Genomic DNA, 11,666 nt, shown 5'->3' on the forward strand with positions numbered 1-11,666 from the left:
GAAGTAATTTCTTTGGTTCAACAGCATCATGTGCACACGATAAAATAACACGAAACACGTCACAAATAACATTACTTTTACAAAAAATGTGCAAGTTCTCTTTTCTAGGCTAATATTAAAGCATCATCCCATTTCTGTGATTTGGTATTCTGTGATTTGAAGTTCTTGATGTAGATGTAAGTTTGATGTGAGATCTGAAGGAGAAAGTTTTAAAGCGAGTGAGGTTTTTTTTATAAAGTTATACTGAGTCAAAAAAGAAACTTCTATGTAATTTTTAAAAACAAAGAATTTTTTTCGCTGACGATACATCTATGTATCCGAAATGGGATCCCTATCTTTCGACTCTAGAAAAACGTTAGCAAAACCCACTCAAACCCATCCATTCGTCGTGCAAATGACGTTAGTTCCAAATCAGAATTGAAAAAAAACTGAAATAAAATTGAATTTCCTCAACGTCAACGTCTGCTGTGGACCCAACGTCACCTCCGATGCACTCAGAGAGACTAGAATCGAATCGTCTTTAGGGATGAATCCAGGTTTACCCTCAGATTCGCATGTTGCATGGTGTGGGATGCTTTCTGTGGGAACAACCGTTCCCGACTTCTGGTCATCCGTGGAAACCTCACAGTTGCTGCTTACCGCGTTCAGGTGCTCAACCCTGAACTCGTTCCTTTCATGGCGGCTCATGGCCCAGGTCTACAGTTCCAGCATGATAATGCTCGGCCTCATAACGCGATGTTGACACGAAATTTCCTTCAAAACGCTGGAAACAACGTCATGGACTGGCCATCGAGGTCAGCTGGCTTTAATCTAATAGAACACGTTTTGGATGCACTTGGGAGAAGGCTTCGTGGTCTTAGGAACCAACCTAAGAATTTGCAGGAACTTGGCGCTGCCTTGCAAGAGCAATGGCGCAGAATCCCCAACCACGTGTTCACAAGCATCAGGCAGTCAATGAGGAGACGGTGTTTGGCAGTGGTGAATGCACGGGGCGGCCATACACAATACTGCACTGAAAGATTTCGAATTTATATTCTTGTGACTTGACATTCTGTTTACTCAAGTTTTTGAACGGCGGTGTAGCCTAATGGAACTGATTGTGGTACTGTCAGTGTATCGAGTACACCACACGGATCTCAGCAATGAAATAATAACAATTTAACCATTTTACCATATCTTGTTCTTTTATAGTGCCCTGGAGAAAGAATGTGAAGTTTCTTTTTTGACTCAGTATATTTCCGTATATCTTACCTTTCCGTTTAGCACCAGCATGGCACGATTGACTGGGTCAGTTAATTTTGACCGGTGAATATGGTTCTTTTGAGATTGTCTGTTACAGGATAGGTTTTGAAGGTTTTGAGAATATTTTGGAAATCAGCATGGAAATAATCGAAATGTTATAAAGAATGTTATAAAGATGTTATACCAGTTTCAGTTTCAGATTGTTTTACTAGAAGAACATATCCACAAAAGTTTAAGTGAGTACTTTCCAAGATAAATTTAAAAAAGCCTCACACTTCCGACCTGTAAAGTAGTATGGGTAGGACGTATTAATGAAAACGTCTTTCACGTTTTATACATCTATGTGCCTATTGTGCAAAACCTATACAAATATATATAAATATTGATAAAAGCCTATAATTTAAAAATCATATTCAAAAGAAAGTAATAAACACAAATGCTGAAAACAGAAAATGCTAAAATACTTAAATTCCAGGTTTCACCAAATATCAAACAGCATCTAAAAAGTCCATTTTGTTTGTTTTGTTTTTGTTTTTTTGTTTACGCCAAACCCTTGTCTTAATTGAGCGAGTCCACTTTTTGTGTAAAGTGTAGGAGTACTGACAAAACATACCTATACTACATGTAGGTAAACTGGGATACACGTAAAATGAGAGCGTAGGGATTATGGGCCTGAGCCGAAATTTCACACCAGGCTAGCTATTCTCGAAACGTTCGTAGCCCTACGAACTTCTTAAGCCCATACTTAACACATTGATTACGATCAAAGTTAAGAATTCTTAGGGCTACGAACGTTTCGAGAATAAGGGCCCAGGTGCTTGTTGATAACCTGGCTGTCCGCGGCGTCCACGGTAGTTCGGATCGACTAGTCAGTAGTTAGTACCATGTTAGTAAAATATACGATTGAATTTCAGTTTGTTTTAATTATATATTTACAGAATGGAAGATTTAAACATTCGGGAAAAATAAATTCAGTATAGCATTATGATTCGAGGTATACCATGTTTGCGTCCCACGTTAGGAAGAAGAAAGGAGAAAGGTTGTATCCTTGTCTGGACTCTAGATGCATAAAACCCCGTATAACCCTCAACAACAACATACTACAACCTATGTTACACAATCACACCAACCAAACGGATAGCAATAAATGAGTAGCACGTATTCTCAAACGTAGCCTGGCGGCACTATTAAGCGTTGCAATCACAATATGCTATCTTATCACACTGAGAGATATCAGACAGATATAATGGTGATATCAGACAAATATATACAGCGCATATCGCACACGGTTAGGTCTCGTAAGTCCGACATTTGGATGGCTGTACCAGTTTGCAGGCTTATCTATTTAAGGTCGGCTGGTTTTAGACAATGGGCAGTCAATGGTTTTCACAACGGTTCGTTTAATGCAAAACTGTTCACCGGAAAATAACTGGATAAGAATCACGCTGTGAAATGTCTTTTTTGTTTAAGCATTCATGGGTACGGTAGTTTCTATTGTCTACATAATAAATATTGACAGTGCTGGAATATTGCCAAAAGCAGCGTAAAACTAAACTTACTCACTCACTCCACTGTAAATAGTACATTGCTATTATGTAAAATTATCTTTAAACATATTTAGGACAAGGCGACCATTGGTGGTGTACTTATGCTTGATCCATTTGTTTTACTGGACCATAAAATATCTTTGAAACCAAAAGAAAAGAAAAGAAAAAAACAAACAAGTGTCGCTGGAAATTTTTTTTTAAAAAAAATACGAGTTTAAAACACTGTATTAGCATGTCACATGACACAAAGTTCAAGTTATTTTAACTTAATTCGGTTTATTAATGGTAAATACAATTCGGCCAGTGAGCACGGATATTTAGTCTTCTTTAAAACGAGTGATGATGGTTTGCAAAAATACAAGTGCATTGGCATATCTCATGACAGAAAAGTTGTTTTTTTTTAACTTACTTCGGTTAATTTATGGCGTTTTGAAAGTATCTAGACAATTTTATCCCGTGTGCAAGAATATTCAGTCATATTTAAAACGAGTGTTGAGATTGCAAAAATATAAGAGTATTAACGTGTCTCATGACAGAAATCCCAAGTTATTCTAACTTAATTCGCCTACTTTATGGCGTTCTAAAAAGAAAGCTGGCCCAGGGACGAAAACAATTTGGCCAGTGGGCAAGACTGTTTATTCTTGCTCAAAGCGAGTATTTGAGGGTTTGCAAATATATGATACGTGTATCAACACGTCTCATGACTCGACCCCAATCTCTTTGGCCACTTTCAGCCCCCGGGGACTTAAACTCTTCTTTGATTATGCTCTGGTAGATTACGCAGCGAGTTGCGCAATCCAGTTTTGAGCTGGCTGAGCCCATACCATATGGACACGTGTTTCTACCGTAGTCAATTAATGTAGTGACGGTTTGGTCTCAGTCAGCTCAAAACTGGATTGTGCAATATACTGGGACTAAACTCCAAAGTCGAATCCTGAAGGGGGTTATTTATAGTCTGTTTCAAGATGTGTAACATTTGTAATAACATCACATCGCATTCACTGACTATTTTCTTTCATTTTTTAAATAAACATTCAAGCATCATTTTCAAACATATTTCAATGGATAATTTAGCTATATTTTAATACATAGCACCATTCTAAGCTTAACATTTCAAGCAACATTTTTTAATCTAAATGGACAAAATATTTGTAACATATCAAATAATACACATTATATTTTGTGAATGTATTTTTCATTTACTAAATATGAAAGACATACTTCTTTTCCCTTACAGATTTCAATGAACAATTTGTACATATATTTATATAAATAGCATCATTTTATGGTTTTTCTCATTCCAACATTTAAATCAACATTTCTTTATTTTAAATGGCCAAGAAGGGATACAGCGTTCACAAACAGCATGGTGTCCTGATGACCATTACTGACCTGGGACCCGTTTCACAAAACTCTCGTAAGCCTAAGGTCTCGTAACGTTCCTCGTAGCATCATACCTCCTGTACTGTAAAATAGGAAGTAGGAATGCTACGAGAAAAGTTACGAGACCTTAGGCTTACGAGAGTTTTGTGAAAGGGGCCCCTGTTCATTTTAATGTTTGTCTATTGTCTTGCCTCTTGGGCATTGAATTGCCGTTGTTACCGAGCTGTACAATTCGCATGGCAGTCAGTGTCTGCTCACATTTACTCACAGTCAGAAGTCGATAAATATTTGGATAGAGTTAGCGAAACGGCCTTCGAGTGGTTGGCTGTCCTGGAACCATCGCTGTAGTACGAGGGGATATCAAAAAGTTTTGAGCCTCGTCCTGAAAAAGCAAGATTTTGGAATTCATACTGCTTTATTTTCCAACACAGTCCCTTTCCAACTTCACACACTTCTCCCATCTGGTTTGCCAATTGCTGATTCCTGATCTGAAGAACTCCACATCTTGGTCCCCTAAAAGCCCTCCACAGCATCGATAAGCTCATCATCATCCTGAAATTTCTGGACGCACTTTTGTAGTCGAGGAAAGAGGTGGCAGTCGTCGACATATAATCAGCGCAGCTGACCACAGCTTCAAGAAGGGTTGGTCCAGTGTCTGTGTCACCGTCCAGGTGTAACCAGGAGATCACTCCTTGTGGTGGGCAAAGCTGTGTGTGCATCGCCAAGATATAGTATCTTTGTAACTGTTCTTTTTGGTGTATTGAAAACGAGCATGAGCCAATATTCGACCACCATAACACGTTTGTCATTTCGACGTTATAACTGAAGATGTCAGTCTGTTTAATAGTCCCATTAAGTCTTTTAATAACCTAAGAAATTCTTCACAAAGTCTCCAAATTGATTGATTTCAATCAAATCATTCTCATAAACTGAATAAATATTCATGGTTGTAACATGTATTGAACACAGAGCACTAATCAGATGATCATAGTTCACCAACCTATAGTTTGAGCTGGGGAACCCTGAGCTGTACCTTTAATTAGTGAACACATTTCAGACTATAATCCCCCAGCCCATATCCCTTAATCCCGAAATGATCTCGCCAAACTAGTGGCTATTGATTTAACGAGTTACATTGAGTATCCATACCTTTCGACTTACGATAATCTTCTTATGGCAGGAGAGGTGTGTGGGTGATGGTCCTTCTACGTATTAATTAACTTAGTATTGTTTTAATCCTTTTAGTATCAATTAACTTAACATTGTGTAACATACTTTCATTTATAAAACTAATGGCTACTAACAGAAAATGGGTGTAGAAGAAACGTCTTAATAGTTGTTGAATTCACCTCGTTAATTTTAATCCAGATAAAACTGAAGCTGTTTTATTCACTCGCTGAAATACCCTCATCAAGTTCCAGTTCCTGGGTTTAAAATACAAGGAGTAGACATTAATACAAGACACTATTATGGATGACAACTTCTTTAATTCTTTTTTTTTCATCCACCTGACGAAGGGGCAAGAATTAGCCTTGAAACGTCGTGTTAAAAGAATTAAAGAAGTTGTCATCCATAATAGTGTCTTGTATTACCTCACCAACTTCTAAATGCCTTTGAAGAATTTCAAGGAGTAGACATTACTAAACTTTGTTACCATGGCCACTTAAGAGTAAATCGGATTTTAATAATTATTGATTTACTGTAATCCCTTTTTAATCCCATATTAGTGATTTAGTGAATAAGGTTCGCCCACTGTAACCTGTCTTCGTTTTTCTTTTTAATGTTGATCGTCTGGAAAATCATCAGAGTACATGTACAAGCCACACAATGTAATATTACCATTGTTCAATTACTGGTCGCACCTTGGGGGTAATTTATTAAATATCAAGAAAAGTATGTTAAAAATCTACATTTAGATGCTTTATGAACGGTTTGCGGGGCGGTTAGGGGAACAAGTCATGTTTTCATTTAAAGGTAACTATCTTCATGATCCTTGTTGACCGTAGAAAACAAATTGTCATCGTAGTACAAAAGGGGTCATCATATGACATCAGTTTATTTAACTGACCTACTACGGAAATAGTGTAACAGGTAAGTAATCCTAGATTAAGGAACAGTAATAACATTCAGCTATTAGATGTCGCAGTGATTTGTATATCAGTTCGTTTCTACCTGATACAGACGAAGAAATAGATATTATTTACGTGTCACATTCTCATTGCATAATTAAAATATAGATATTAAACAGCATTAGGCCCCAGGGCCTACGAGACACGTCACAAGGTTAAAACATTAGGTATACATACAACATAAAAAGCACACTCCTTTCTTCCATATGTACGCACGCACGCGAGCAACCACCCCCTGCCCCCTCCCAAGTTCCTTACGCTTAGATCCTCACCCCATACGGATTCATTCGTACATGATCACACTCAGATCCCCACATCACACTAACTCGTTCATCCGCACATGTACATTTTAATACACCCAAATATGAATAAAACATGGCCTAGACTTTCGAAGCTCTATTAGCGCTAAGATAGTCGAAAGTTAATGTTAGTATGGCACTTACGACTATCTCAGTGCTAAGAGAGCTTCGAAAATCTAGGCCCATGTCTATAGATTGCATAAATTCCGTCAAAATTGCAGGCTGGCTTTCTGGAAACGTTCGTAACATTACGAACTCATTAAGCCCATTCTTATCACATTGGCTACAATCAAAGTTAAAGGTCACATGCAACGGAAAACACAACTTTGCAGATTCTGGTATCTTTCGGTATGCACTTACCGAAACAAATCATAAAAAATGCCAATTCAGCCTATAAAGTTGAAAAAAAACGCGATGAAAGAAGGCCCGCGAAATCGGAGTTCAAACGTTGCACTAAATCCCCCCCAGCGCTGGGGAGAAAACTGGTTTCAACAGCTGTGCTGCGCTGCGTCCATAACGCATGCACAAAGAATAGGTTCTCGGAGCTTGAAACAGTTTGCATGCCCTGAGTCTGAGGTTGTGAGCAGTAGTCTAATCTTGGTTGTGTACACAAACAAGTAAATAATCTACTCGTTACGTAAAAAGACTTGTTGATTGCGGTAAGCAGTCTCTGTCTCAGAGAAAGCTCAATGTCTGGTTTATTCACACCTATATGTCTGTCTGCCTGCCTGTCATGCAGTACACAGCTTCAATCATTGACCACGTGCAATTTGAACTTAACACCCATCAGACTATACGACATAAAGAAAATAAATTGATTTATGTCTCGTAAACCCGAGTCCCGTCTCTGCCACATTATGTAATTAGGCAGGTGACATGACATGTTTTTATGTCTGTGGGTTGCAAACAAACTACATTCATTTTTTTCGGATGACTGGATCTGACGGAAACTGGTGCAAACTCTTGTCAGTTTCAAGTCCTGCTTTGTACTTGGACGAATGACAGATTCCAGCCACGCAATAGTTTACCATCTCTACAGAGATGATTTTTGAATGGATCGAGCGCAGATTCAGAGAACATGTATTTTCAAAACCTAACATCTCTGTATACATTCTACATGGATAACAACTTCTTTTAGCGTATATGATTTTTTTGTTTGACAACAGTATATGAATCCATACTGAAACGACGCATCAAGTACACAAAAAGAAGTTGTTATCAATAAAGAATCTTAATTTCTTGTGACTCGCCATACTTCTAAAATGCCCACCAAACAGATCATCTTTCTGTACACACAATGAACCCTCAGCATATTAGCAAATGAACCAGCCAATCGGAAGCCGTCGTTACACTTGAGTGCACAGCCACCCGCTACGACTGGGTTCGGTCTCCTAAGGGTTTCGTTTCGGGGGAAGCAAGCCCAAGTACAAAATATTGCACTTTTGAATAGCGATTCTACACTTATAATTTTGTTTATTTGTTTTTTTTAAAAAAACGCGATGTTTATTATATGTCATGAATAAGTGATAAATGTGTTTTAATCATGTTTGAGGTTTTGGTTGCATGTGACCTTTAAGTATACTTAGTGCTACGAACGGTTCGAATAAAGCCGAGGTTGTTACTGCCACTGTACATTCGTTACGGTATTGTTATCGTTGATATGCAAAATATCGGTACACATTTTCGAATCTTGTGCAACGACGAAGATGTACCCTTTTACATACAGCTGCGACTAAAGACTACAGAGGTTGTTATTATGCATTAAATTATTTTATCCGCGAGGCTAAGTAAAGAAAGTATACTGTTTATAAATACGTAACTTGCTTCCATATTCCTGAGCAGATATCATCATGCAGAAAACGTTCTCTCAGAAAATGAATTTCGTTTTCAGCAGTGTCTGAATCACACATTTCACACAGACTATCTTGTAAAGGGGTAGGTGGGTACTGAAACCTGCCGAGCTCTATTTCTAAAGTAAGCGTTACAATCTAAACTTTGCTTACAGGCTTCGATGCTGACGATGTGCCGCTAGATTAAGATATATTCTTAATCTCAAAAAAGAAAATGCAATTTCAAATATAATGAATAATCTTTCGATGATGATACATCTATGTATCCGAAATGGGATCCCTATCTTTCGACTCTAGACAAACGTTACCAAAACCCACTCAAACCCATCCATTCGTCGTGTAAATGACGTCAGTGCCAAATCAAGTTTTGCACGTGCAGTCGATCACGAGATCTTCGCATTGAAGTTTTCTTCATTTGCACGTGTGTGCATTGGCCTCAAGAAGTGAAAAAACACTTTTCAACCACAGTTCTAACGGTACGCGGGAAGATCAGTTATTGACGTCGCAAGAGCAATGGGATGTAGCTGACTTACTGTGTATGACTTGCGATGTCGTCTACAACAAACTGGCACCACTTCTGATCGCCCAAGGTCGGGTCGTCTACGTGTGACATCACGAGCAGAAGACCGTCAAATCGTCCTACGTCACCTACGTGACAGGTTTCTGCCGACTACACGAACCAGGGCTGAGATGCTTAGAGGTCGACTGTCCTCACAGACCATTCGAAATCTGTTGCGGGCTGCCAATCTCCATTCTCGACGTCCATATTGTGACTTGACATTCTGTATGCACATGTTTTGGAACGGCGGTGTAGCCTAATGGAAGTGATTGTGGCACTGTCAGTGTATCCAGTACATCGCACAGATCTCAGCAATGAAATAATAACAATTTAACCATCTTACCCTCTCTTGTTTTTCCATAGAAAGAAAGACAGCATGTGAAGTTTCTTTTTTGACTAGGTATATTTCAGCATTTGGGCCAGATTTGAATATTCTGTATGTACAAAGCTTGTTTCGATTAACTTAACCTCTATCATCACCGTGCCACCAATTTGTAATGTTCAGTCTAATTAATCCTAGGCTGTATAAAATATTGTGATGTTAATGCTTACATATATTATATATACAATTGGAGGGGCTGTAACCAAGATAAAAGAGCATTATACCACGGTTTACGGACCCAGTTGATCAATATATAACGATACTCACAAGCCTGCTCCGAATTAATATATGATAACCTTTTCGAGAACAGTACGGCATCTGTTCGTTGCAGCGTTTATTTTGATGACCAGCCCATCAAGCCCCTCACTTCAGTTCTACCTTCTACAAGCACGATGTTGAACGTTGTTGATGCATCTAAATTATTTGAATCCCAATATAACTGTGCCGTGCGTCAGGATAGGCTGGACGAAAGAGTGTTAAAACTTCCACCGACATACCTGCAACAGAATTTTCCAATTATAACTCCCAATGCTCTGCTTGCGGATTTGTCAAGTTCTTTAGCCGTGAAGTTCAGATCTCGATTCTCACGCGGAATATGTTCAATATGCTTATATGCAACAGCGTATTGTCGGTCATCATTACCGACGCATAAGTACGTGGTCACTGAGAGACGTCCGATTTGGACATTTTTGGTTTTGCCAATGTTGAATAATAGCCTCCATTTTGAACACACGGCATCAAGCATGCACTTGCGAGATAACTTGTAAAGGTAGAGAAAAGAGTGGGTGAAAGCATGCGTCATTCATTAACACCTGTGTACACATGAAACGGGTCTGTGTATTAACCATTCGCATTAATTTGACTTGAAGTTTTACCGTACATGTATTGGACCACTTTCTAGTCATTTCCAGAGACACCAGCTTACCAAAGACAGTTTGTATTAACTTTTCTAGATGGCGTCTTTATGGCGTCGATGCACCAAGTAAATGTTTAGCAGCCTTACTGTTTTGAATACCTGCATAGGACGTTTATAAATGCTTCTCCTCCAACCACGTAAAAGGCTTTACAACGTCTGGATATACAGTGGAAGCTGTCAAAACCGGCACTCACTCGGACTAAAGAAATGATCCGGTTAGGACAATGTGCTGGATTGTAGAGCTGATGATAAATGTACAAGCCACCGATGAAACTGAGATTTGGTGACGGTGTTCACAACTTGCCGGATTGGACAGATGCCGGTTTAGACAGCTTCCACTGTAGTTTACATGGCACTCATGGGCGTGACTCCCATTACACAAAGTATGCATTTGCTTTTAACAATTTCGTCCATCTATAATTTTTCATGCAGATTTACGCACAATTTCTTTATCCTTAGTTATGCCCATGGCACTGGGAGGAGTGAAAAGGGGATCGAGTGGTCAGACTCGCTGATTTGGTTGACACATGTCGTCTGTTCCTAACTGCGCAGATCGATGCTCATGTTGTTGATCACTGGATTGTCTGGTTCAGACTCGATTATTTACAGACCGCCGCCATATAGCCGGAATATTGCTGAGTGTGGTGTAAAACTAAACTCACTCGGTCACTACATCCTCATCAAATTACAATACATGTGTTCACACGCGTTAGTTACTCTAGTTCCGTTTGTGTGTGTCTACCTCCATATGCGTACCTACCTGGACCCACTGTCCTGTCCACTGCACCTGTTTCGCTGTTTCGCTATATGGCCCGTGGACGTCCCGAGGTAGAATAGGCCTTCAGCAACCCATGCTTGCCATAAAAGGCGACTATGCTTGTCGTAAGAGGCGACTAACGGGATCGGGTGGTCACGCTCGCTGACTTGGTTGACATATGTCATCTGTTCCCAAAGGCGCAGATCGATGCTCATGTTGTTGGTCACTGGATTGTCTGGTCCAGACTCGATTATGTACAGACCGCCGCCATATAACTGGAATATTGCAGAATGCGGCGTAAAACTAAACTCACTCACTCACTGTTTCGCTATATGCATGTTATTTGATGATAGCTGATATTGAACAATAACGACATGGGTTCCTTTGCTGTAAAAATACATTCAAAATTTGCCAAATTTACTACTTCCATACACAGTTTTAGGTTCTCACGTCTCTACAGCCCTTACGTATCGAGACGGTGACAAGTTATCCTCTTTCCGTAACCTCCAAGAAGACACGTCCCCCTCTCGATTCTTGGTATCATTCGTCACCACTGGCCCAACTGAGTGTACATCTCACGATGTTGCGGGCTTGTTGTGGGG

The sequence above is a fragment of the Haliotis asinina genome, chromosome 4, assembly GCF_037392515.1.
Source record: "Haliotis asinina isolate JCU_RB_2024 chromosome 4, JCU_Hal_asi_v2, whole genome shotgun sequence".
NCBI lineage: Eukaryota > Metazoa > Mollusca > Gastropoda > Lepetellida > Haliotidae > Haliotis > Haliotis asinina.